The 26,203-nt window shown below is 37.6% G+C and overlaps 1 protein-coding gene; it reads left to right on the top strand.

The window, feature by feature from the left end:
* LOC116663076 overlaps nt 1-26,203 on the top strand; it is a 125,549-nt gene that overhangs the window by 14,405 nt on the left and 84,941 nt on the right.

Here is a 26,203-nt window from a genome sequence, read left to right on the forward strand (position 1 = left end):
CAGTGGCACAGAGTTTTGAAATAACTATTAATTTTCAGCTTAAGGTTAGGACCCAGTTTATTGTATATTAGATAAATTTTGGGGAAAAGGGTAATGATTAATAAAGGAAATTACTACTAAAATAGAGGAAAAGAGATATAGTATCGTTCCTACTTTTTCTAAATTATGTATTTGAGTTTTTTTAAAAATTGCTTTTGGATATGTGCAGGGTGAAAAACAGAGGAGCGGGCCATTAGAAAAGCAACCACGGTAGGATGTTAAGCCATGATGATTAAGGTGGACTAATAAGATTAATTTTCGAGAAACTATTCAAATTCGTTCCATTTACTATCAGAAGAATGCTTGGGTGCATTGCCCTTACTTAAGACCTGAAAAGCATGCATTCCCACAGAGTAGTAAATGATTCTGGATCTGGCCACAGTGTGGAGATGTTGCGACACAGATTCACCTTGCCATGCTGGTGGAATGCTGCATTTTCACACTGGAACTACGGGTTTCTGCTGCCTGCACTGCTTTTCCTTTCCATTCTATAACATCTTATCAAAGTACTAAACCAGTGCTTCCATTTTCTACTATAAGTTCATAAGTGTGTGTGGTACACTTTTTTGGGGAGAAGGAATATTAGAATTTCTATGCATCTGGTATCCCTAAACCTTCACATATAATATGCTTTTAACCGATCTTCCATATTACAACCAGGAATCCACGTATTGCTAAGTGAATCAATTTCAATATATAGTATTCTTGAAAGACCCACTAGAGTATATAAAATAACAGTGGATACCACCAGAGTTCATGGAATTCATCTAAGAATGAAATGGCATTGGTTGTAAAAAGCATTCATGAATTCACATGCAAATCAAGCTGTTTACTCATTCCACAAGCAGTCCCACTCTGTCCCAGGCACACTTCTTGGACACGGGGAGAGAGACGAAATAAACATGATATCTCCCTACTGGAACAGAAATACATAATTACTATGTGAAATAAATGTAACAAAGAGAAAATAAAGAATATAATGAAATATTATAAGTTGATACAGATGAGATGAGAGGAAGGAGAGAAGTGATAAGTTAGCCAGGTAGAACATGTTCCAGGCAGAGGGAACGGAATCTGGGGAGGTCCTCAGGCGGGCAGGGGTTTGGCAAGGTCAACAGGCTGAAATGATGTTAGTAGGTTAATAGGGCTTGAACCTCTTGTGGGTGATGGGCTGAGAGTGGCAGGAGATGACCTGTCATGTCAGCAGAGGCCAGAAGATTAGGAACCTGAGTGAGATGACAATGATTGTAGGTTTTGTTCCAGATTCTGTGAGAAGCCATTGGAGGGTTTATGAGAGAGAGCGAGAGAGAGAGAGAGCGAGCGAGGTTAGCTTTACACTTCCGGCTGTACTATGTAAATTCCAACTCTAAACATTAAAAACTTAAGGATTTTTTTTTTTACTAGTTTTCTTTTTCTTCAATTTTATATTTCTTTTCCCAGAAAACACCTTGCACAGGAGATGCTTATATTTTAAGGAATAGAGCTTTCTGAGTAAAAAAAAAAAAAAATCCCTTTGAAAATATGTTTGATGATGGTGATAATATTTCACTTTTTTATTGCAACATAATTCTCCATTCAGCCATGGGTTTGTGTAATTTGATAGTTGAAAAGAATTTACCTTTATTTGAAAAAAAATTGGATCTTTAAACTACTAAACTATATTTTAGCAGTGTTCATTAAATTTATTATTCAGGGGAAAAAAGAATTTTAAAAAATCCCAACCACTGCATTCAATACATAATTTGCAGGAATGTAGATCCTTTAAACTGAGCTGAGTATCTTTCGGCAGGCAGTGAGAAAGCCTCGGTTCTTCTCTATAGAATGAGTTTGCTATGTCATTCTACATGAACTATTTACAGTCTTTTGCACTCTGAGAATTTCAGCACCTACATTACCCCACAGTGCATCCTGGAAAGTGATTGTTATGTGCTGAAGTGACTGAAGGTGCATCAGAATTGGCTACATGTTTTTCTAAATAGTTAAATATCATCCACCTTTACCAGCTGCAAAGCTGCAACATAAAGGGAATAAGAAACAATGATAAATAGTGGATAATAATTACAGGGATGAAATTCAGACACGGAGTTCTCTCAAATTGACTCCACTTGCAACTAACCCTCAGGATAAAAAGAAAATTTATAGAAATAAATGCATGGGAAACTTGTTTCAAAAACATACAGGTTTGAAGGGATTAATTTGTTTAATTTTTTTAAATGACATTTTAAATAAATTGGAGATGAAAGTCTCTTGTATTTGCCCACATACCATTTTTGAGATGCTCTTCTTTCCTTTGTGAAGATTCAAGTTGTCATCTGGTAGGTATCATTTTTCTTCTGCCTGTTCTATTGCATGATCATTTTTCTGGCTCTGGACTGCTAACTGAATTCTTTCAGTGCTTTTTTTTTTGGTAATTTCACTTTTGGATATTTACTCTGAGTGCAAGATTCTAAATTGACTTTTTCTTTCCTTTCAGCATGTTAAAATGTAGCTTTGATGCAGGAAAAACGGATGTGGGGCACGAGGAGGGCCATGTTCCAGGCTTCAGTTGAGATCCTGGGATGTGCCCCGCCAAGTGTAGGTCCTTGGCTTCACTCAGGAAAGAATTTAAGAGTGAGCCACAGTTGAATAAAGGTAGATTGATTCAGAGAGATACATTGTAAGGTAAGAGAAAAGCCACGAGGTGTGGGTTTTGGGAGCTCAGATTAAAAGTAGGTACACATTCCATAGAGTGTGGGCCATCTCTGTAGAGGGAGAGAGAGGGTGCGGCAGCAGCGAGGCACCGAGGCACCGTGCTGCCAGTTTTTATGGGCTCAGTGGCTTCATATGCTAATAAGTGGAAGGATCAGTCTAACTAGTCTGGAGAAGGGGCTGGGATTCCGAGGAAGTTGGCCATTTCCCACTCTTTGACCTTCTGTAGCTAGCCTTGGGACTGCCATGGTGCCTGTGGGCATGTTATTCACCATGCTAATATATTACAATGGGCATATAATGAAGCTCAAGGTCTACTAAAAGTTAAATCTCCCACCATCTTGGGCCTCAAGGTCTACTGGGGTTTTAATCTTTCACCATTTCGATGTTAATTGCTGTAGCATTCCTTGAATGGCTGTGCCCTGCCACCTTCCTGTCTCAGCTTCATTCTTATTTTTGACAAGGAGAAGTCTGAAATCATTCTGATCTCTGCCTTCTATACATTATGAATTTTTCCTTCCCTCTGGCTGCTTTTAAGACTTTCTCTTTATCAGTTGTTTTTAGAATTTAGCTATGATGTTCTCGGTGTAGTTTCCTTGTCTTTTTATCTTGCTTAGGATTTGTTAAGCTTTGTGAATCTGTGCATTTACAGTTTTTATCAGATTTAGAAAAAATTTTCTGCTGTCATTTCTTCAAATATTTTTTTTATTCTATCCTTTCCTTTCATATTTTTTCCCCACCCCTAGACACCATAAACACAGGTTAGGTTGCTTGATATTGTCCCACAGGACAGTGAGGCTCTGTTTATTTATTTATTTATTTTTCCACTTAGTTTTCTGTGTTTTGGGGATAATTTCTATTGCAATGTCTTCCAGTTTACTTTTCTTTCCACCTCCCAAACTGTTCAACTTGCTGACAACCGCTTCCAATGAAATGTTCATGACTAGACAGTATTTTTCATTTCTAGAAGTCTCATTGGGTGTTTTTTATATCTTCCAGTTCTTTCTTCATTATACTTATGTTCTCTTTTAAACCCTGAGCATATTGACAATATTTATTGTAGCTGCTTTAAAGTCTTTGCCCACTAATTCCATCATCTCTGTCATCCCTTGGACTGTTTCATTATTTTGCAGATTAAGAGTTATATTTTCCTATTTCTTGGTGCATTTAGTAATTTTTGATTGGATGCTAGACATGGCTAATTTCTCATTGTTGAGTGCTAGATTTTGTTGCATCCTTTAATATGTTCTATACATTTTGTTCTGGCAAGCAGTTACATTACCTGCAAACAACTGTGATCTGTTCAAGCCTTGTTTTTTTCAAGCCTCATTTTTGGGTGGGTAAGGGTAGCCATTCTCTTGGACTAGTTTATCCCCAACATAAAGGGTAGTCTTTTCCAGGGACTCCTATAGACACCCAGTATATTAGTCTGCTTGGGCTGTGATCACAGAACACCACAGACTAGGTAGCTTAAACAACAGAGATTAACTTTTCTGTTCTAGAGCCTAGAAGTCCAAGATCAAGGTGCTGGCAGGGTCGGTTTCTGGTGAGAGTTCTCTTCTTGGTTTGCAGATGGATACCTTCTCACTGTGTTCTCATATAGCCTTTTCTCTGTGCATGTTCTGAGAGAGATTGACTCTCTGGTGTCTCTTCCTCTTCTTATATATATAAGAGCACCGGCACTACTGGTTTACAGCCTCTCCCTTATGACCTCATTTAATCTTAATTATTTCCTAAAATGCCCTATCTCCACATACAGTCACATTGGGGGTTAGGGCTTCAACATATAAATATTGGTTGGGGGACACAATTCAGTCCATAAAACCAGTATATTCAATGAGGTTTCTCCACTTTGGCTGGTGTTTTACCCTATACATGTTCATATTAATTTTAATTCAAAGATGTCATTCATATCTCTATATGTAGAGTCTAGATATATCGAAAAGGCAAGATATATCTGTTTTGTTAATCTAGATATACTAGGTCAAACTGTGGTTCCACTAACAGCCCCTAAAACCTACAAATTAAGTTCAATTAAAATCTAACATGAAATCCTTACAAATAAAATTCAATCTCACAACAGTAAAAATGTTGTGAAATATATTGTGAAAAATTGCCTCCAGTTGATATAACCACCGCTGTAATGTATCCTGATTGACGAAACGTGAAAATAATGAAGCTCTTTGTTAGACAACTGAATTTCACTGATCTCATGAACATTCTACAGTAATGTCACTCAACCTTTTGTGCAAGTGAGAATTACACAGATATAAGTAACTGTAGGGAGTGGATCTGCGTTTAAAAAGTTGTACAGGTGACAATGATGCACAAATGTTGAGAATTACTATTCTAGAGTTCCAGCTTGAGTGTACATCAGAGTCATCTGGAGGCCTTGTTAAAACACAGATCGCCAAGGCTCACTCCCTAGACTCTGATTCACTAGGTCTGAGCAGGGCCTGTCTAACAATTTCCCAGGTGATGCAGCTGCTGCTAGTTCTGGAACCATCCCTTGAGAACCACTGTTTTACAGCACAGTTATTTGTGCTACTTAACTCTGGCAATAGTAATTTTTCGAACAAAAGATTTTATTAATAATATAAGTATGAAAGGACCATGTGTTATAATCAAAGAAGTATGGCAACTAGAATCAAAACAGAAACAAAACACTTTAGTTCAGATCTTGTTTAACCCTAACCAAAAAGTAATTTTGTGTCTCTGAATCTGATTCATCATCTGTAGAAAGAAAGTTATCTTATATGATTAGCTACCTTAGTAACATTTAAATTAATTAATTTTCAGCAGTAAAGACTTTCACTCCACCTCTTCCCTCATACACGCTTCACTGAAAAAAAAAATATAGTGATAGTGTATGGACCCTTTTAACTAAAAAGGCTCTAAACAATTAAGGCAAAAGTCACTGGAGGACCCTTTATTGGGGTTTCCGGAGCATAGCAATCATTTGAATCTTCTTAGTCAATTCTGGAATAGTCCCTGAGAAGCACAGTAGGCCCTGAGTTCTTATTGGGTAGATTACATCTTAGAGCTCTTTAACCCATTCTTAGACACATACGTTCTGGATTTACTTTAACATTAACCAAAACTTTGTAGTTTCTGATAATTTGAGGAAGAATTAGGAATCTAGCCACCATGATTATTTCAGGCTGAACTGAAAACATTTATATCAATTTTATTGAACTTTCTGGCTTATTTTTCATCATTTATGAGAAATAAACACGACTCCACTTGAGAGTCTGTTTGAAAGCTCTGCCAGTAAGATGCATCAGTCATTAGAGGCTGTTTCTCAAGACAGACATGTTACACAATATTCTTTACTACATTTTCCCCTGGAAGGATGTGTAATGTATGTTACCACTTCTGTCATTTAGGGTATGGATCATGCTTAGCATGACATTTGGTGGGATCCTAGTTGTGTGGTATATTTATAGGCATCTAACCGGATGAATAACATCTGATGAGTTCAAAGCACACACATTAATGGTGACATGGACATCTTTCTGAATAAACTACAAAAATAAATCCAAATTCTGTGGTAACGCTTCCATCTGTCTTGTGATAGTCATTACTGTAGAATATCATACAGTGGTATCACAAATGTTATGTCTCTGGAGCATCATGTAACCTTGCGATCTGAAGTATCTAAAGAACCAAAAAAGAGTAAAGGCTATAATTAAAAATAAGCCCCAAGAAATAGTTTCCATGTGGTTGCGAGAAGCCCTTGAGCACAGCTGGAAAATTTCAGGCTAAAGTATGTTGGAACAATGGTTTACAGAGGAAAGTAGCTGGGTTTGTGGTTACATTTGGAAGTGAAATTTCCTTGCTTGGTCAGAATAGCAAACTAGGTATAAAGTTGAGAAGAATATTCCCTAAAGAAGATTGTCACTCCCTGAATTACAAAGAGAAATATAATAGAAGGTGATTTCTTAAATGAGAGTATGGGCTTATACTCACATTAAGCATAGCTTAAGAATAGTCTATCTTGTACAAATAAAAGTTTCAAGGTGTAAAGAAAAATACAGATTTATTGAATAATAAAGGGTTGAAGAATCCAAAATTTGGGAGAGGAGATTAGGATTTTAGTATAAAGTTGTAAAAGAAAGTTACATTTTAAAATTTTAGGGTACAAATCTTTCTTTTTAGTATTTGAATAAACACCCCAATGTGGCCAAAATCAACTCACTGCTTCCTTCCAGATTTGTTGCCTCTTGTGCATTTCCTTTTTTGTTGTTATTGTTACTGGCATCTTCTTCCTTCAAACCATTTACTTTTGAAATTTTGGTGTTAATTTTTACTTCTCCCTCTATTCATCTTTCATAGTAAATCAATTATTAATTTCTTTCAACTCGACTGCTAATAGGCATTCACAGCCATATCTATTTTAAAAATTGTTTTAAGATGTGGGATTATTGAAAATACTCTTAAAAGAAATGCCAGGCAAGCTGAAAAGTACTGTGAAGTTGTAGTTTTCAGGTGTGGATAATCACTTGGAAATGGGAGGGGGTCGGGATGGTTAATTTGTGGTTGATGAAATTTTTAAGAAATCAATGCACTGAAAAGCTAGAGTGGAATCCAGGAGTTGGAAAAGAAACACTGAAAACAGATGTGTGGCAGGCACATGTGGGCAATCATGAATAATATTTTGGATGATAGGAGTGCATTTTAGAACAAGAATGTATACTGTTGCTGGCAAGCAGTATTCTCAAACTCTTAAAAAGAATTCCTAATATGGGTCTATCTGGGGTAAAAATGAAATCTCCCTTTCTAAGAAAGTAGCTTCAATCAATATTTTTTCAACCTTCAGACATATTAATAAATTGTTTAGTTGTCAGAACACAGTGCTGGAGATTTTGTTCAATTTTTTTGAAGAATGATAAAATTTTTATTGCTGCTGAAAAGGAACTTAAAACCTGGAGCAATCTATAGTTACTTGTCTTGATGTGCAAACTGGCTCAGTGGTTAGGATATTAATTTATGACAAAGTTAAGTACTTTGTTAGAGATCCAAATCATCATGTAAGTTCCGCGAGTCACTCGATGGGCATTAGGATTGTTCCTAGTTGTGTTAGTTTTCTATTGCTGTGGAACAAATTAGCACAAATTGAGCAGTTTAAAACAAAACTCATTCATTACTCACAGTTCTGTAAGTCCAAAATCTGGGATGGCACGGCTAGGGTTTTCTGCCCAGGGTCCCACAAGGCTGAACACAGGGTATCAGCCGGCCTTGTTCTCATCTGGAGCGAGCATCTCCCCATAATTCCTGTTATTGGCAAAATTCACTTCCTTGTGGTTGTAGTAGAAAGGTCCCCATTTTCATGTTGGCCATCAGTGGGCAGCTGTCCTTATCTCCATGAGACCATCTGCATTCCTTCTTAAGTGCCTCCTTCCACCCTTATAATAGCAAGTCCTTCTCATGCCTCAGTTTACTCTGACTTCCTCTGCTGCCATCAGCTGGAGAAAGCTCTCTGCTTTAAAAGGTTCCTGTGATCAGATCAGGCCCACCTGGAAGATCTCCCCATCTTAAAGTCAACTGCGCCACAGAGCATAACCTAATCACAGGAATGATACTGCCACCACATTCACAGGCTCTGTGGGTTACGGGTGTGTGTGTATGTGGCAGGGGTTGGGGTGGGGTGCATTTTAGAAATTTTGCCTGCCACACCTGTGTGATGTCAGCAATGGAATAGTGAGGGGTGGATCACAGTGTGATCCAGTAAGAGAGACAGGCAGGATGGGATTGTTCTTCCTCCTGGAGCTGCGGTACACTGTTGTCTCATTTTCAATTGATTTAAATTAAAAACCAAATGCATCAGAAAAGCGAAATACATTCTGTTTGCAAGACCAGAATGCCCTGATTAAACGAGAGTTAATAATGCAGGAATCAATCATCTTCAAAGAATTAGAGTACAGTTCATTAGGATGACATTTAACAAAATGAATAGGGAGATGTTTTTGATAAATTTGAAGACAATGAAGCTACCAAAATCTTATGCAACTATTCTCATGATTCCAATAATCCATACATATTGGCCAAAGGATGGCAATGAGATAAAATAACTTACCATTCTTAGATATTTTCAGGGAGAAGCATAAGAATAAAAATCTTGGATTGCCATAATTTCCCATGGTTTAAGAGAAAAATAGTGAATTGGAAAATATTGCTTTCTTCTTTTTTTTTCTTTAATGGAGGTACCAGGGATTGAACCCAGGACCTCGTGCACGCTAAGTGCACATTCTATCACTGAGCTATACCCTCCCCCCATATAATACTGCTTTCTTAAGAAAGCTTTTCCTAATAAAATTAGTGGGCCTTTATAAGATTTCCTTACCAACATTTATATGTACTCCCTCACCTCCCTGCCCTACACATTGTGTTCTTATGAGTGCTATTTTAAAAGTCTCATAGGAAATTTTTTTTTGCAACAAAACTTGGGCAGATTATGGTAATTATATAAACGATTATAATTCACAACAAAATTCCACATAGGACACATTCAAATGTACACACATGATTCAATCTCCTGAATATGGCCTTTGGAGATGTTAATTTAATTATAAAATAAAATGTGAAATTACTAAAAAAAGTAAATCTGACTAAAAAAAATGAGTAAATCTGTTTCTAGATTTAACCACAAATAGGTATCTTATTTTTTCTGCTTAGCAATGGATGAATAACTGATTTGAAAATTTTTAAGCTATTGAGCTGTAACTGAGTGAATTAAACCATTTCTATTTTATCATAGGAAATTCTGTGGTAACAGAAAAGGACAAAAGTTATTAAAAAGTTATAAGAGCTGGAAAATTACAGACTGGAAGAGACTTATAGTGTGTGTCATGTATTTTGATGTAAAACTAATTTTAATGAGATTCAATTTATTATTTCTAAGGAATATTGTATAAGCATTAGTTTTTTTTTTAATTTAATATTGTTATCATACTGGCCCCTACAAATCTAGCCTGATTGTCATCTATGAATCTCTCCCTAGAGTATTAAAGCCAAATTATATTATAAATTGGTAACATTAATTATGCCATGGAAAAACAGAACCCTTTTCCTTCTTAAGTAGGAATATTTTTTAATTTTAATTTCACAGGTCAATTTTTGTTCTTATCATAATATATGATTCCATGAATATATTCTTATTCATGAGAAATTTTATTCAATTATCTCATTAAAAAATGCTATGTGAATCAAATTTAATGACTTATCAGCATATATAATTCACTTTTAGTTTAGAATAAACCATATGTACAGAAAAGCTCATTAATCAGAATGTCATTAATTCAAAATGTGTAAATATTCAACTTGTACTAATTGGAATTAACCTTTATATGATCTGTAAAGAGATAATTAAGACACATTTTAGTTTTATACAGAGCAGGCATTGAAGCAAGGGAAATGTGTAGCCTGATATAAAAATAAAAATTTTTCCTTAGTTCTTTTATATACTACTACCTTTCAGAATATTTAAGTAACTTTCAAAATGTGTAACTTTCATCATTCACTCATCCAATAATTAAATGCTGATTGAGCACCAACTATATTCCAGGCACAGTACCAGAGATAATAATGATAATAGAAATACCAATGGAAAATATTTATTGAGCAGCTGCTTTGTGCCAGACTTTTTGCTAATCTCTTTACATGTATAATTTCATTAAGTTCTTACCACAGCCCTATTAGACAGGTATTGTTATTATTGTCCCACATTTTTTGTGATAATGGGACTGGAGCATAAGAGATTAAATAACTTGCCCAAAGTCATAGCTGGTTCTACATCCAGAATATACACCAGGTCGTCTGACTCCAGAGCAAAAAATTATCACTAATATATCAGTGCTACTGATAGAAAAGCATAGTACTCCTGCCTTCATCACACTTACATCCTACTTACTGGAGATAATATTAAAGAAATAAAATAAGAAAATATATAATGACAATTAGTAATCTGTTCTATGAAAAAACATGATAAGGAACCGTGGGAAGACTTATTTAGGTAGAAAGATGAGGTTGTCTCTGAAGTGATGGTATTTAAGCTGAGACTTTGAGTAGGGTGAGTGGGAGTTGGCCAGAACACAAATAGGAGGGAGGGAGGATGGCATTTTCCATACGGAGAGATGAGTATGGAGAAAGATCCTATGGTGTTAAAAGCATGGTAGGTTGAGAAACTGAAAGTCAGCGAAGGAGAGAATGTTATGAAACAGGATGAGGCAGAACTTTGTAAGATTTTAAGTTTTAAGTCCATTGGAAAATAATCCAAAGGTTTTCAATTTTTAAATCATTGTTCAGAATGTAATTTGAAGATCAGATTAGAAGGGGGAAGAAGGCTTTGGGGGACACCAATTAGGATGCTACTTCAGGAAATTAGGTACAAGAGAGTTTTGGCTTTGACTAGATTAGTAGCAGTAGGACTAAAGATAAATACAGGGATTTGACTAGTCAAAACAGTACTAGTACTAGTTAAAACAGAGGTAACAACTGATGTGGGTTGTATGTGGGGATGGTGGTGGTGATGAGGAAGAGGGATGTGGGTGGAAAAAAGGGGAGGAAGTAAAAACACTGAGAAGAAACAGACAAACAGGAGGAAAACCAGATAGCATGGTGTCAAACAGCCCAGGGGAGAGAGTCTTTAAAGAAAGTGTTCAACTGTGTTTAAAAAACAAAACAAAACAACCCTTGGAAATCAAGAAAAATGATACTGAAAATTTTCCGTTATCTTTGCTAACATGGAGGTCATCAATGGCTTTTTCAAGACAAGTTTTAGTGCTATAATGGGAGCTAACACCAGATTAGATAGAGACAGTCAAGGAGTGAGTAGAGACAGCCTGGGTAAAAAATTCTTTTGAAACGGTTGATCGTCATAGGCAGTAACTAGAAAAAGCTATAAAGTCAATGGTTTATCGACTGGAGATGGATTAAAGAGCAAATTATTTGCTATTTCTCCCATTTCTAATTTTCCTCCCCTTGATTTTGCGTTGGCTTTAGTGGCTTACTAACCAACAGAATGTGGCAAAAGTGGTATTCTGGGGCTTCTGAGGTAAGTCATTAAAAGCTTTGCAGCTTCTAGAGGGGCTTCTTGGCATACTTGCTCTTGGAGCCATGAACCATATCATGAAAAGTCTAACAACTGAGAAGTCCATGTTCTAAGGAAGCCCAGGCTATTCACAAGGAGAGGCTACATGAAGAGAGAGAGACCTGGACAGCCCCATCTGTTCCAGCCATCCCAGGACAGGGAATAGGACTTGAGTAAAGAAGTCATCTTGAACTCTGCAGCCTTAACAAATGCTAAGATGTGGAGAAGAACTGAGAAACCCCGCAGCCCGCCAGAGATGCGATTCTAGACGTATGGCCTCAGTTGAGATTTTTAACCATCTCAGCCCAGCTGAGATAGTTATGGAGCAGAGACAAATCACTCCCACTGTGCTTTGCCCAGATTCCTGATCCACCACATAATGAGCATGATAAAATAGTTACCATGTTATGTTACTAAGTGCTGGGGAGGTGTTTTCCACAATAACAGATAATTGGAACAACCATACGCACAGTAGAAGTTGTTCAATAAATATTCATTTAATTGAATAGCACAATTCACAAAAATTCTGTGTATTTAAATTTTTACAGACACTCATGTCAAAACTGGACATATAATTATGTGCAAGTTAAAAATTTCTTAATATAATTCAGCATTTCAATCATTTAACTGCTCATTTGCCTTACTAGTCAAAATTACTGAAAACTTTTACATTCGTAAAGTATTTACACCCAAATTATTTAAACGTCATGTATATTTCAAGCAACTTTTTTTAATCCTCTAATTTTTAAAATGGTTCCTCACTGATTTGATATATACTTACTTTGTTCCAAGCATTATTCTAAGGGCTTAGGTGTATCAGATCATTTAAGCTAAGAACAACTATGCCAGGTAGGTATGACTTTTACCTGCATTTTCCAGAAGAGCAAACTGAAGCACAAAGAAATTAAATAATATTGTCAAGGTTATACAAAGAATAAGTGACCAAACAGAGAACTTGAATCCAGGCAGTCACAAGCTCCAGAGCTTGTGTTTTTACCTGCTCAAATATGACAAAAGGCTGCCCGATTACATTAAAGCAGGGATAGTCCTACCTCTCCCCTCGGCCCCTGTGTTGTTTGAGTCCTTTCTTCTCAACTTCCAGTTGAGAAAGAATATGGTAATTGGCATGCTTGACTATCAAGACAGGAGGAAAGTGAAGGAAAGTTCTGGAACTGAGAGCACTACCCAGACTTCATGTAACAGTGAGAGCTTTCAGGGAAGAAGGTGGTTGCTCAGAGGGATGAACCAAGGAAGCTTCTTCTTTCATATCTCAGCCTAGATCTGACCCTCACCTCTTCCTGCACTCAGGAGACTGAGGTGTTAAGCCTGATGCATTTAAGATCTCATATCTGTTCAAACATAAAATCTGTAAGCCCACTTTTACTTGGTTTCCTATACGTTTTAACTATGTGTTAAATGAGATCTGAATATTGTCACACAACCAAATAGTACTTAATTGTGACGCTTTGAAGTCTTGCAAATACTCAACCTAACATTCAATATTTACGAATAAATATAAACCCCTTTTCTCTCAAAGTAGGCATAATTACTGAAATAATTGTGCTAAACTGTTCTTCAGGAAGGTTTTGGCAGCTTTCGAATATTCCTCAGCAATAATATCCCACATCAGCCTTCAAGGAAATGACACTGGCCTGCTGTCAAAGCTTTGTGATGTGTTACGCAGAAATATGACTCTCACTGGTGAATTCTTGTAACTTTCTCTAAATGGATTATTTCCATCATATGTTAGAGGTGACTACTGATTCAGCTGGCAGGAGAAAATTTTTTAGCAGGAAAAGCAACTTGAAATTTTTCTTTTTTGTAGGTTGACTTTATCCCATTGAAAGTGACAGTATATGAAGTTAAAATATCTTTTTAAAAATGAAATGATGTATAAAATACAATATCTGTAACCCCATACATTTACTTCTTTTTGTAGGTAAGAACACTATTCACCAAATAGTGTTTTCAATTATGTTTCAGATTAAGCAAATGCAATTTCTAGAATAATAACATTGTGACCAACAACATCCTAGCCATCAAGTATGCTTTTGGTAAAACTCCCTCTGAGTGGGGACAGAAGGTATGGTTATAAACCTATGAGGTGGTCAATGTGAATAAGGAGGAAACAGGGCATGGAAGAGGAAGATGAGGGCACCCAAGACAGGCACCCAGATGACTGTACAAGAGAGCAAGTAATACAAGGAAAAGCCAGGGTCTGCAGAGGGCTAGGACGATAGTGGATGCGTAATGAAATAGTTTCTGGAGACTCCTGTAAGAGAGGATTAGAAAAAAATTTTTTTTTGATGGGTACTTGAAGTTTTCTCTCATTCTTTTATCATATCAAAGATAAACATCTTCCCTTCCTAGACTAAGGCTTCAGTTTCTAGACAGGGGTAATTTTCACATTATGAAAAACTTTTATAGAATCTTCTAACTCAACTACTTAAACATTCTGCTCTCTGGTTCTTCTTTCAGATGCCTTTTCTATTGTTATTATGTTTCAGAGACCATTTTCTTTTATTTTTTAGGAGAAAATAGCCTCTAGGTTTCTGCCATTCATTTCCTGACCATGACACAGAAGGCATTTTCAAGCCACTGAAACAGAAGACACAGGGTAGCACACACTGTTGGTTGTCTGCCCAAGTCCAATCTCCATCTTCTTCCTGAGGGCAGAGCCCTGACTGGCCTTGGGGGGGTCATGTGTTCTGGAAAGGAAGCTCCTTTTCAGCTCTAGGAGGGCTAAATCTTGATTAGTCTAAGCCAAATATGGTGATTAATTCCATCCAGTTATTGGTTTAGGCACGTGCATGTCATGCACTTCTGGCCAGGGAGATACGAGGGGAAGTCATCTGGGGCCGTGTCAGTTCTGAATTTATTGCCTCTCAGCTCTGAACGCACCCTTGGACATATGCTCTATGATAAATAATGGAATTCCTGTAACTGTTTCCCCTTTAAAGTGAGTATAATGTCAAGCTTTTCCAGTAGAGGGCGCTGGAGAGATATTGTTGGAGGAAGAGGCTTCTACAATTTGCAACCTGAGCTGCGGGTTTGGGGACATTGGGTGAGACCTGCCCGGGCCACAGGCCCAGGACAGGATCTCTCTGTGACCTTGTAGCCTCAGGCTGGCCATAACCTATCTGATCTGCGTGCAGCTGCTACCTAGGACCCAAAGGGTGGGGCATGGGAGGGGGAGAATCCATGAAGAAAGCTCCCTCTGCAAGCATCTCCCTGCCAACCCTGCCCTTCGAAGATTTTCATTACCTCCCTTTCCTCCACCCAATACAAGGGAGCCCAGACCCCTGCTGGACACCCACACCATGGGGGTCAGACCCCCTGCTCCCCAGCCTGCACTGGGCAGGGCTGCCTGTGATTTGATCAGCAACCCCAGATGGGCGCAGGTCTGACTAAACTAACCAACTTCCCTGCTCTCCTGCGGCTGAAGCACGCCTTCTTCAGCAAGGTCAACTCCTCGAGTACTCTCCCTTAGTCCTAGCGTCTCATATAGAGGTTCCTTACATCTCACAGTTATTGTTTTATTGCAGTTAGTAATTCTTGTATTAACCTTCCTGTGTTTCACCTACTATGTGATTTCTATCTTTTGATTAAGTCCAGACTGCTGCAGGGGGTTTCTGGGACACCATGTCTTCACTCAAAAGAGCAATGAATTTATGCTTCATTTTTCTGCCTCTGAATGTTAACCCATGTCACCCCTGGAACTTCAGCAGTCATTTTTGGCCAATGGGAAAAGACAAATGAAAAGAACCTGGATTTTTGATGACATCATTGTGCTACTGATTTAACCAATCTTGGTATGGTGCTACCTGCAGAATTCTTATGTGAGGTGCAGTCAAAAAATCACCTCTTATTTAGGTTGAGATTCCAATTACTTGTAGCACAAAGCTGTGCACAGAGATATATAATATTCCCTTGTTTAGAGTCATCATTATTCTAAAGGTTTCTTTTTTTTTTTTTTGCCACATTGTCTCTTGGCAATCCTAGGTGATGACATCGACTGTTACCTTTTTGAGTCATTAGGTTGTACTACTCATCTTACTTAACAGATTCACTGTTACAACTCATAAGATGTTTAGTTTCCTTTTCACTGTTACACATACTCAAGTCCCTTATTTCATAAAATTATATAGGCATTTTAAAAAAAGGTTTAGTTTTCTTTTCTGATTATGCTGAGTTTCCATCAGTTTTTATGACCAAAAATCTGTTGACATGAAGGCCCAGTGTGTTATTTTTTGGAGGGCTAAAACACTTCTTAAATGTCAGTCCTGTCTCAGAAACCTAGAATAGTCTTCTCCTAGAAAGCAGACACTTCAGCAGGCTTGGAAGTTCTCTACAGGAAGGCAGCTGTGTATAATGCTTCGTTAGAAGTCCGTATTTAGAATTAATATAGACACATAAAAGAAAAGAAAAAAAAAAAAAAGAAAGAAATACAGCACTCTGAAGTCTGTTGTCTCAAAGCGCCTGTGTCCCATAACAAGTACTTACAAATTTCACCCTTGATTAAAAGGAACTCTTTCCTGAGTCGGGTGGGCTGCAGGGAAGAAACTGGCCACATGGCTTTTGCAAATGTATTCTGCTCATTGCCCTGTCCTCGCACAGCTACACTGCTCTTTATTTTCAATGTGTGGTTACTGGGGTTTCCTTTGCTTACTGTGACTTCTCTGAGGCTTCCTTCAGAAACATGTCCAGCACTTTAGGTATCACCAGTCCAGTCTAGTTGGAGCCAGTGATTACAACTCTTTCTGTGGAAGAACAAAGGTCTTAAAAAATTCATCCATCCCACTAGACCCAGTCCACTTACTCATCCCTCCCTCCCATGCATAAGGTAATGCATTGGATTATCGCTCTCCTGTCTCTTAATGCTGATCTTCTCTATGAGCTGCTTCTTTTTTCCTCTTGTTTTTCTTCACAAAGTGGCTCACCCCACACTCCTTTAGAGTGCTGCTGCTTTTCTCAGCTTTGGGAGACCTAGCATCCCTGAATCCCTCTGCAGACAGATTTGGTGGCCTGCACGAATATATTTCCAATTTGCATACACCTTCTTGTGAATAATGATGTACATGGTTTTGCATGGAGCTACCGAGGTAGCCTGGCTACTACTAAAATTCATCACTGCCTTACTCACAGGAAAGGAGGCTCAGACTTTCAATGTGGACAATTAACCTTTTGGTGTTTGCTTCAAAAGAAACAGGACTCAGGATTTAGATAAAGTTTGAGGGGCAGGAGGAAAAACTGAACTTCCTTTTACTGCCCACCTTCAATGCTCCTCCCCTGCAATTGCTAAGGATAGCTGTTAGTCTAATAAAGTGAAGGTGAGACCCTGGATATCTAGTGGAGGAAGGTGAGAGAAGGAGCCCCTCAACATGGGCTGTAAACCCCAGAAACCAGAACCCCTCACCTGGCCACCTGTAGGTGGTGGTATCCTCTCCATTTCCGTCCCCAACGCTGCAATACAAAATGCTCGTAGCTGATGACCTTCTGATCAGAAAATGTCTTGATATTTGATATTTAAAAATCAGAAAAATAAATATCAGAGAAATAACTCTTTGAAAGTCATGGACATCTCCAAAGATGAAACACTAAACTCAGGAGCTGTATTTGAGAAGCTATTCATTTTTATAATGGGGAGCAAGGAGCCTGAAAATTAAAAATCAAGAGTGTAGTTCCCATTTGTGAATTTATTGAAAGGCCTGCCTTTATTCTTGCAGAGTTCTTGCTTCTGTTATCTTATATACTTTCTTCTTTGGAAGGAAATGAAGAACTCCTAAAATGATCCTGAAGATGGGTCTCTGTTGCCTCACTCTACATGTCCTGTCTCACTTCCAACCAGAACTGAATGGTGATGAGTTAAATGAGGACGGCTGCTCTTGCCCTGTATCAGTGCACGTCCCAAGTGGTCCTGACTCCTCACACCTCAGCACGCCTATCCTGAAGCTCCTCTGATCTACAGGACAAGAGACTTCCTCACATCCCACCTCCCTTTATACTAGGGGTGACATAATTTTATCCCAATTGTGCCTCAGTTCCTTAATAAGGTATTTATTAACGCTTGATTTATCAACTGTCAACTCAAAATTTTACATAGCATTCCCAAATTATTTTTTATGTCTAGGAATTTAACCTAAAAGTTATGAATATATATAAAAATTTAGCTACAGGGTATTTACCATAAAATTAGAAAAGGCTATGTGTGTGTATACACACACACACACACACACACACACACACACGTATACACTCATACATATGGAATATATCTGTATACAGCATATATGTTTACCAGTCCTTAATCCTGTTGCTTTTGAAAAACATTTACTAAACTAAGAAAATACTTATTTTTAAGTGTCAAATCAAGTTCAAAAGTGAGAACTGTATGCTCTGTCTGTATCTTCTTACATCATCTGTGTCTATACATGCCATATCTATATCCACATCTACACCAGCTACTTATTTATTAGCTTTATCACCTTCACCATCTGTCTCTTCTTCCCCCCACCATCTCCTCCACCACTCTTCCACCCTCCTTCCCTCTTCTACTCACTAAAATCTTAAGAATGTTACTATTTTGGAGTTAAGACTATGGCTAGTTTATATTTTCCTCTTCCTTTTTGCCTGTGTTTTACACTTTTTCTGTAAGAACTGTATATAATCTGGCTCGCTCTGTGACTCCTACATGACTTCCTGTAATGACTCATGTTTCTAACTTCAGAAGCCTCAGAAATATTCTTAGCTATAAAGATTACAATATAAAAGACCATTCTGCCTCAATTATTAGTGGTTTCATATGGTTTGACTGGTTCTCAGTTTGCACAGACTCTAAGAGCTGGAAAAACCTTAAAGGTTATCCAAACCTGTCCCTTATCTTACGGCAAGTAAACTGAAACCCAGAGAGGCTGACACTCAACCATGAAGTCACAGAGTTGATGGTGAATCCAAGACCTTCATTATACAATGGCTTGAAAACAATATGAACTTGTTTGAAATTTCAGTGTTTTACTTTAGTGGCTGTTGGAAAACATACATACCTAATATGTACCTGCTTCATGATGTCAACAGGGTTGGCATCTCTAAGACAGAATATTTAAAATGGGAGAAAAAAATCTTAATTCCAAAGTAAGTGTGACAAATTTAGATGTGCTGTGCTCAAAACAGCTTCAAATTATGAGTTTACTATTATTTCATTTTGAAAGGGGAACTCATCAAAGATGTCCATTATAAAAAGAAACACTTCCTGAAGAAACTATGCTAATGAAGCTCAAGCTGTAACTTTTACCCCTAAGAAATGAATATCAATATACCAATATATCCTTCCAGAAATTACTTTTTAGATCAAAATTTATTGTAAAAATCAAACAGAAGATTAAAATAATTTTTATGCTTCTCATATAGGTATGTGGGTGAAAATAACTATTGTCATAGTTAGACTATAGTAATAGCTTTATTTTGCTTGAGCTACATTTTTCATCTTTGAGCAGAGAACTTCTGTGCATCCTACCTTCCTCCTACCACCCAACACACACAAATTGACAATCTAGATGAGACAGTGCTCTGTAAAATTGCACCGGAGAAATTTGCAACAACCTCCATTTAAGCTCCTGGTTCCCTGATTCCTCGTTATCTGATCTGGTTCAGTCTGGCATGTTGTTTGTGTTTATACAGCATAATAAGACATCTGCTGCCCACCAGAACCCATCATGATCTGTGGCACTTCCCAGCTGACTGCCATCCTATTTATATTAATTGAACACAGTGTATTCTGCATACACTGCTGATTACCCTCATTTATTTCAGTTCCTAAAGACCCAGGATTTCTCTTCATGCCCTTACAACATCGCTCTACTCATTTGGCTCCAATTAGCTTCAGCTAACAAAAATACATTACAACAAAGTTCTAGTTAGCCATTGTGATTTCTAATGACATAATTTGTGAGTTTTTAGCCCTTGAAAGTAAAGACATTGGGAATTAAGTTATAGTATCTTCCATGGGACTGAGAAATATTAATTGTAGGCATCTGGGCTCACTTCCTTAGAGAAGATTTGTGATTTCTATTTAACTAATAGATGTTGACATAATTGAAAAGCTATAAGCTCCATATGCTGGACTTTCTGAAGAATTTCTGATTATACCTTTGTTCAGTTAAGTAAGAAAATACTTCGGCATTAGCACTATATCATGGTTTATTTGCACTAATTATTTTATAATTATATTGAATGGTTAGAGAACTCATCCAAAGAGCTTCTTTAAGAATATATTAAAAGATGCAAATTTATCCCAACACTATAAAAAAGTATCATTAGTTTAGTGAATAGTCATATATTTTAAACTTCAGTTTTTCTTCTCAATGAACTGATTTTTCCATTCCAGTGTACTATTTTAGCTCCAGAGTCTGGGATCAGACTCTAATATTTTATGTTTTATAGTCTTTGCAGTGACTTTTTAAAATAATGATGATTACCTCAAAGAATCTTTTTAGATGTAAACTAGACACTTGAAAAAAATTAAGAGTGGATCACAATAGATTCTATAACAAATTAAATTCCTTACTCTGTATTAATAAGAAGGTTATAACCAAGAAGTTCAACAATTTTCCTGTCTCTTTGAGTAGGTGTTTGCATATTGCATAACTGTCCTTCACGGTATAAAATCTGGGTTTTGATCTGTTTTGAAATATAATCAATTATCATATACTAATTTGAGGAAATTTCACTGCTAAATTATAACCTCAAGGAAAAAGTCTTTCTACTTATCACTCCTTTGAAAGTTTTAGTTTTTAAATGGTGTTCTCATTGTATTTTATGTTTGTTTTCCCCTCCCACCCCAAACTTAAAAAGACAAAGCCAATCACAGTCAAATACCATAAAAGCTGTGCTCCCATGGTTTTTGTGTAAAGTTAATAAAATAAATAAGAGGCAGCTGTGCATTTCAGGAACTCACTCTGTTGAGGGATTCTGGGAATACTGTAACCACAAGTGTGAAGCTGGAGTCAACAGAAACCCTCAATGGAATTAGAGCTCAATAAATCAAAATTTGCTCCTTTTTTACCTTTACAGTATAACTGAATTCTCTGTAGTACCTACTGCTATCTTTTTAATTATCATGGAACTTCTTGTTTCCTATTCTGGCAGGTTTGGATTTGGGGGAGATCTTTTGCTGTATGCTTGGTTGCAGTGGATCTCAAACACTTTGGGTCTAGGGACTGTGGCATGGTAATAAATCCCTCTCACCTGCCAAGACCAACTAAGAGAGAGAGTGAAGATGAAAAACTGTGAAGCATTCTGGTAACATTTCATGGAGGTCTACAATGAATACATCCATGCCAGATTGTTATATTGTACATGTTAAAGGGTCCATGGACTGGCACAGTCCACCTAGAAGACCCTGCACACTACTGAGCCTTGTAGTTGACTGATAGGCTGTGAGTTACCATTTTTGACAACTGCTGCAATACAGTTATCATTCTTCTCTTTAACTTATGTATTCCTTGACAAACCTGGTGCATTATTTTTCCCAGGACTTCTTGTTCTTGTATGTCTCCCCCACCTCCATTTTCTTTTAAAGTAATAGAAAAATTGTAGTTTCTTTAATCAAGAAAACACTATGCAGATTTCGTCTAGCTAGGCTGATCAAACACACAAAAAAATATACATCAATCTAAAGCCTGGGATCAAATTCTGGTCTTCATTATTTGTTAGCTCTATAACCATGGGCAAGTTACTTAGTCTTTATATGTCTCAACTTTTCCCTACATGGCAATAATATTAGTACCCATCTCCTAGGATCATGGTGAGGTTTAACAGTAAGCTTCTGCTGTGTAACCAACTACCCAAAACTTAGTGGCTAAATACAATAATCATTTATTATTTCTATAACTCTATGGATTGGCTAGGAGGTTCTTTGCATCTGGAGAGGCTTGACTGAAGAGGAATGGTTTAGATTGGTTTTATTTAAATGTTGGTGGTTGGCAGACTAATTGGTCTAAGGAGGTCTCACCTCATCAGATATCTGCCAGATGAGCAGTATGTCTCATTATCCTACAGGCCAACCTAGGCTTCTTCATATGTTGTTCTCAGGGCAGCAAAAGAGAACAAGTCCGTTTTTAAGCCTCTGCTTGCATCATGTTTGCTAATGCCTTTTGCCTAAAGCAAGTCACATGGTCAAGCCCAGATTAAAGGAGTGGAAAGACAGACTCCACCCCTTGACAAGAGGAGTGGAAATTCACATCACAGAGAACACATTCAGGAATGGGTGGAATTTGTGGTATTTCTGCAATTTTCCACATGAGGATGAGATGGGTTAGTAGTGCTGAGAGTAAAGTGCTTAGAATCAGAGATGGCATATAGTAAGAATTAAAATGTTATCTACCATCTTCATCATGTTTGTAAATAGCACCACCTTCACACTTAGTTCTTGCTATTAGAGTAGGTTTTGTGTTATCTCTTTTATATGTAAATGAGAAATTATATCAATTTAGATGCTGTTGAAATTCTGATCTTCAATTTCTGAGTCCTTTGCAATATCCTGCCAGGTGGATTCTCTTTAAGAAAGTGATAACATGATCATTAAAAAAAAAAGAAAATTATCTCTTCAGTTCATTCTTTGCTGCCTGAGTGAGGAATTAAAAAAAAATCTGGGTTCCTCCTTTTTAATTCTAATTTTCTGGCCCTTTTCCACAATATTCTCAATCTGCCCCCAAATCCAACCCACAAGCCTTGAATTACTGCTTGAACGTGCTGGAATTTTTTGTAACTACTGCTTAGAATGTTCTCCAGTCACACATAGAGACTTGCAACTTCATGAAAGGCCATGTGTTTTAGAAGACCGTCCCTCACATCTCCTGCAGAGATAAGGACTCCCTCTTCTGTGTTCTCATTGTATTCTGCACATGCCAGAAATGGAACCCATATTTCATTTGGCCAGAGAATGAAATATGTACTCCAGGTAGCTACTAATATTAAACTGTTCAACACATGAACTTACAATCTAAAGGTGGATTCTGATTATCATGAACATCTCCTTTTTTTTTTTTTGTATTTTTAAATTTGCTCTCTATTTTTACAGTTTCACAAGAACATAAACCAAAAGACTGTACAAAGTGAGGTAATGACACTTTAGTGGTAGGGAGAATTGCAATAAGTGCATAGTCAGGATAGCTCAATGAGATTAAGGGACTGTGCGGTTAATTCCAGCAGGATTGAGATGTCAGAAAAATAAACCCCACCTTTCAAAATAAACAGACAACTGCCACAGGAATATATATATTTCCCTCTGTGTGAGTCCAGGATCTACCAAAGAAGTGCAGTGGTGGGTGGAGGTTAGCAAGAGAGATGCTGAAAGGAAACCAGACTAGAATAGCTCATTAGTTGATTATCAGCTCCTTGAAAGCAGTGAAAATATCTGACAATTTTTCTGTTGTTTGTTGTTAGCACATTGTACACTGCAGGGCACCTAAAAAAAAACACTGTGAACTCCTATATCTGTGTGATGAATGAAAAGATTCATAATGCAGTACCCAGCTTTAGCTCACATAATGAATGCACACTTTCTTGCCCATTGACACAAAAGTGTAAGAACAACTTCTGATCTGGGGAATAGCTTTCATCAGAAGAAATGAGTGCATGTATCTAGGTCAATGTTCTCTAACTACCCTGGAGGCGGGGTTCTCGAACTACATCATCTTCCTAGAGTCTGTTCAAACCATTAGAATCAGTGGCAGATGAAGTTGGACTTGGGAGGAGCCATCCAGATTAGACAGAGGATGGAACCTCTTGGGAAATGTCTTCTCTAGAATTATTGCAGAATAGACCTTTTATGTAGGACATTGTTCATGCAGATGATCTGAATTCTATGAAGTAATCTTAGTTTTTTCTTTAAACAGGGTTCTTCATTGTGGGTGCTTTTGACCCCTCAGGAACATCTGCTAATCTCTGGAGATGTTTCAAGTTGTTTTACTGGGCAGTGGGTGTTACTGGCATCCAATGAGCAGAGGCCAGCTGCTAATAATGTACAATGCACAAGACAGCCCCTCACAAGAAAGATGTTGATGCTGCTGCTGCTGGGAAACCTTGCTTTAGAGCATACCTAGTATTGGCCTAGCTCAGATTTTAGGTTTCCTTTTCTTTATAGGATTATGCCTAAATAGGGAAGTATAATCTGCCCCCTCCAGTTTTATTGAGATATAGTTGACATATAGCACTGTATAAGTTTAAAGTGTACAGCATATGACTTGACTTACATATATTGTGAAATGATTACCACAGGAAGTTTAGTTAACATCCATCATGTCATATAGATACAAAAAACAAAAAGAAAAAAAAAGTTTTTTCCTTCTGATGAGAATTCTTAGGACCTCTTAACAACTTTCAAATATGACATACAGCAGTGTTAACTATAATCATTATGTTTTATATTGCATCCCTAGTAATTATTTGTCTTATAACAGAAAGTTCATACTTTTTAAAAAAATTTATTGTATTTTTTATTTTAAAAATTATTTTATTATTTTATTTATTTACTTTTTGGTAGGGGAGGTAATTAGGTTTATTTATTTTTTTCTTTAGAGGAGGTCCTGAGGATTGAACCCAGGACCTTGTGCATGCTAAGCATGCACTCCACCACTTGATAAGCTTTTTGACTGCCTTCATCCAATTCCCTCTTCTGAAGTATTATTCTTTAATAATCAGCTTTAGAATAACAATAATTTTATCAACTATATTATTACCATTTTCTTTTCTTGAAAATAAAATCTTTAAAGATTTAAAGTTAAATGGTTTTGAAGAGATTTTATTTAAATGAAGCAGAAAATGATCAACCGGACTGAAAATGGCTTTGAAATAAAGTAAACCAACTTCTCTCAAACTGGAATCACTAACCAGTAATAACGGGTTCACAGCTACAAGCAGTACTCACAGCCTGGACCTTCAGAATATGAAATGGAGCCCTTGAGGCTGATACAGTGGATGAACTTGTATTGGTTTGGATTTCATTATGCTTAATAACTATGATAAATGCCAGTCATGGATTCTTGCAAATTCAATCCTGGGAAGGTTTCCATAAAGATGTGACTCAGGTAAAACAAATGTGTTTTAAGCATCTAATCTACAGTGAACAATTTGTCCTATCCCCAAGGAATGAAATAGTAATTTCAAACACATGTTTGGGTAACCGACAGTAAAGGCAATCTGAGGATTGCCATAGTAGCTTGTCTGAGAAAATGGTATTCATGTGTAGTCTCACCAGCAAGATTCTGCTCTAATAGTAAAAATGATCCTGTCCAGTGAGGAGAGGCATCAGTTAGCTCTCAAGGGTACCCTTCCCTCCTCCCACCCCAGATATATCACCACCAAACTGGGAACCAGCCGTGCTTTATGCATACCTCACAGAGCCCCAGAGGGACCTCCTGAGCTTTCTGATTCACAGGAGGAGCTGGCGCCCTTCCTCCCACCTCTCATCCTTTCTTTCTCCTAAAGTGTTTGTGGGGAGAACCTAGTGGCACTGACACTGAAGCCATGAAACTGTTTGCATGTTTGTTGACAACTGGTAGATGGAAAACAGCACAGCCTGACACAGTAATTGTAGGAAGATTGAAAAAAAATCTGCATCAATGCCAGGGGACATAAAACTATTTCTCTTCCAAATATCGTGATGCAGAACATTTCTCTTATATTTAGACTTAGAGTAACATCAGCTGAAAACTTCAGATTCTTTCTTTTGGGCTCAGAAGGCTTCTTTATATGCCATGGGAGAAGGAGGAAGCCTGATGACTAAAGGTGAATTTGGAGTGTGAGGGAAAAAACCCTGACCCTGGGCCCTGAGCCCCAACTTGGGGCACAGTCTGATGGCAAACACCCTGACCCTGGGCCCTAAGCACCAACTTGGGGCACAGTCTGATGGCAAACACCCTGACCCTGGGCCCTAAGCACCAACTTGGGGCACAGTTTGGTGGTGCCATTACTGGTACCTTAATATGGTTGAATCTAAACTGGTAAGACAAAAGAAAGATTTTTTTTTCCCTCTTAAATGTAATAACAGGAAGCTCTTGGGAGCAGATGTTTTTAGTAACCACAGGTGACAGATGCTACTGGTATTAAATGAAATAACTACCTCAGTCCTTACAATAAGATTAGAACCAAGGGCAGGAACTTGGTGTAGGGGTGTGAATCCCAGCCAGGAGGAGAAATAAGTGGAGGCTTGTGCCACAAAAGGTTTGTCCTTAGGGAATAAACCAACGTGCCAGGATCCCTCACTCATAACAGTTGTGGTAGAAGGGCTGGCCTTTAAGTACCCCCTTTCTACCTTCCTTGCCCTGGGGTCCTGTGTCTCACCCTTTCCCCTCCACCTTGTCCATCTCTCATGTACTATAGCTTTGCTGG

Source organism: Camelus ferus, chromosome 1 (assembly GCF_009834535.1).
Source record: "Camelus ferus isolate YT-003-E chromosome 1, BCGSAC_Cfer_1.0, whole genome shotgun sequence".
NCBI lineage: Eukaryota > Metazoa > Chordata > Mammalia > Artiodactyla > Camelidae > Camelus > Camelus ferus.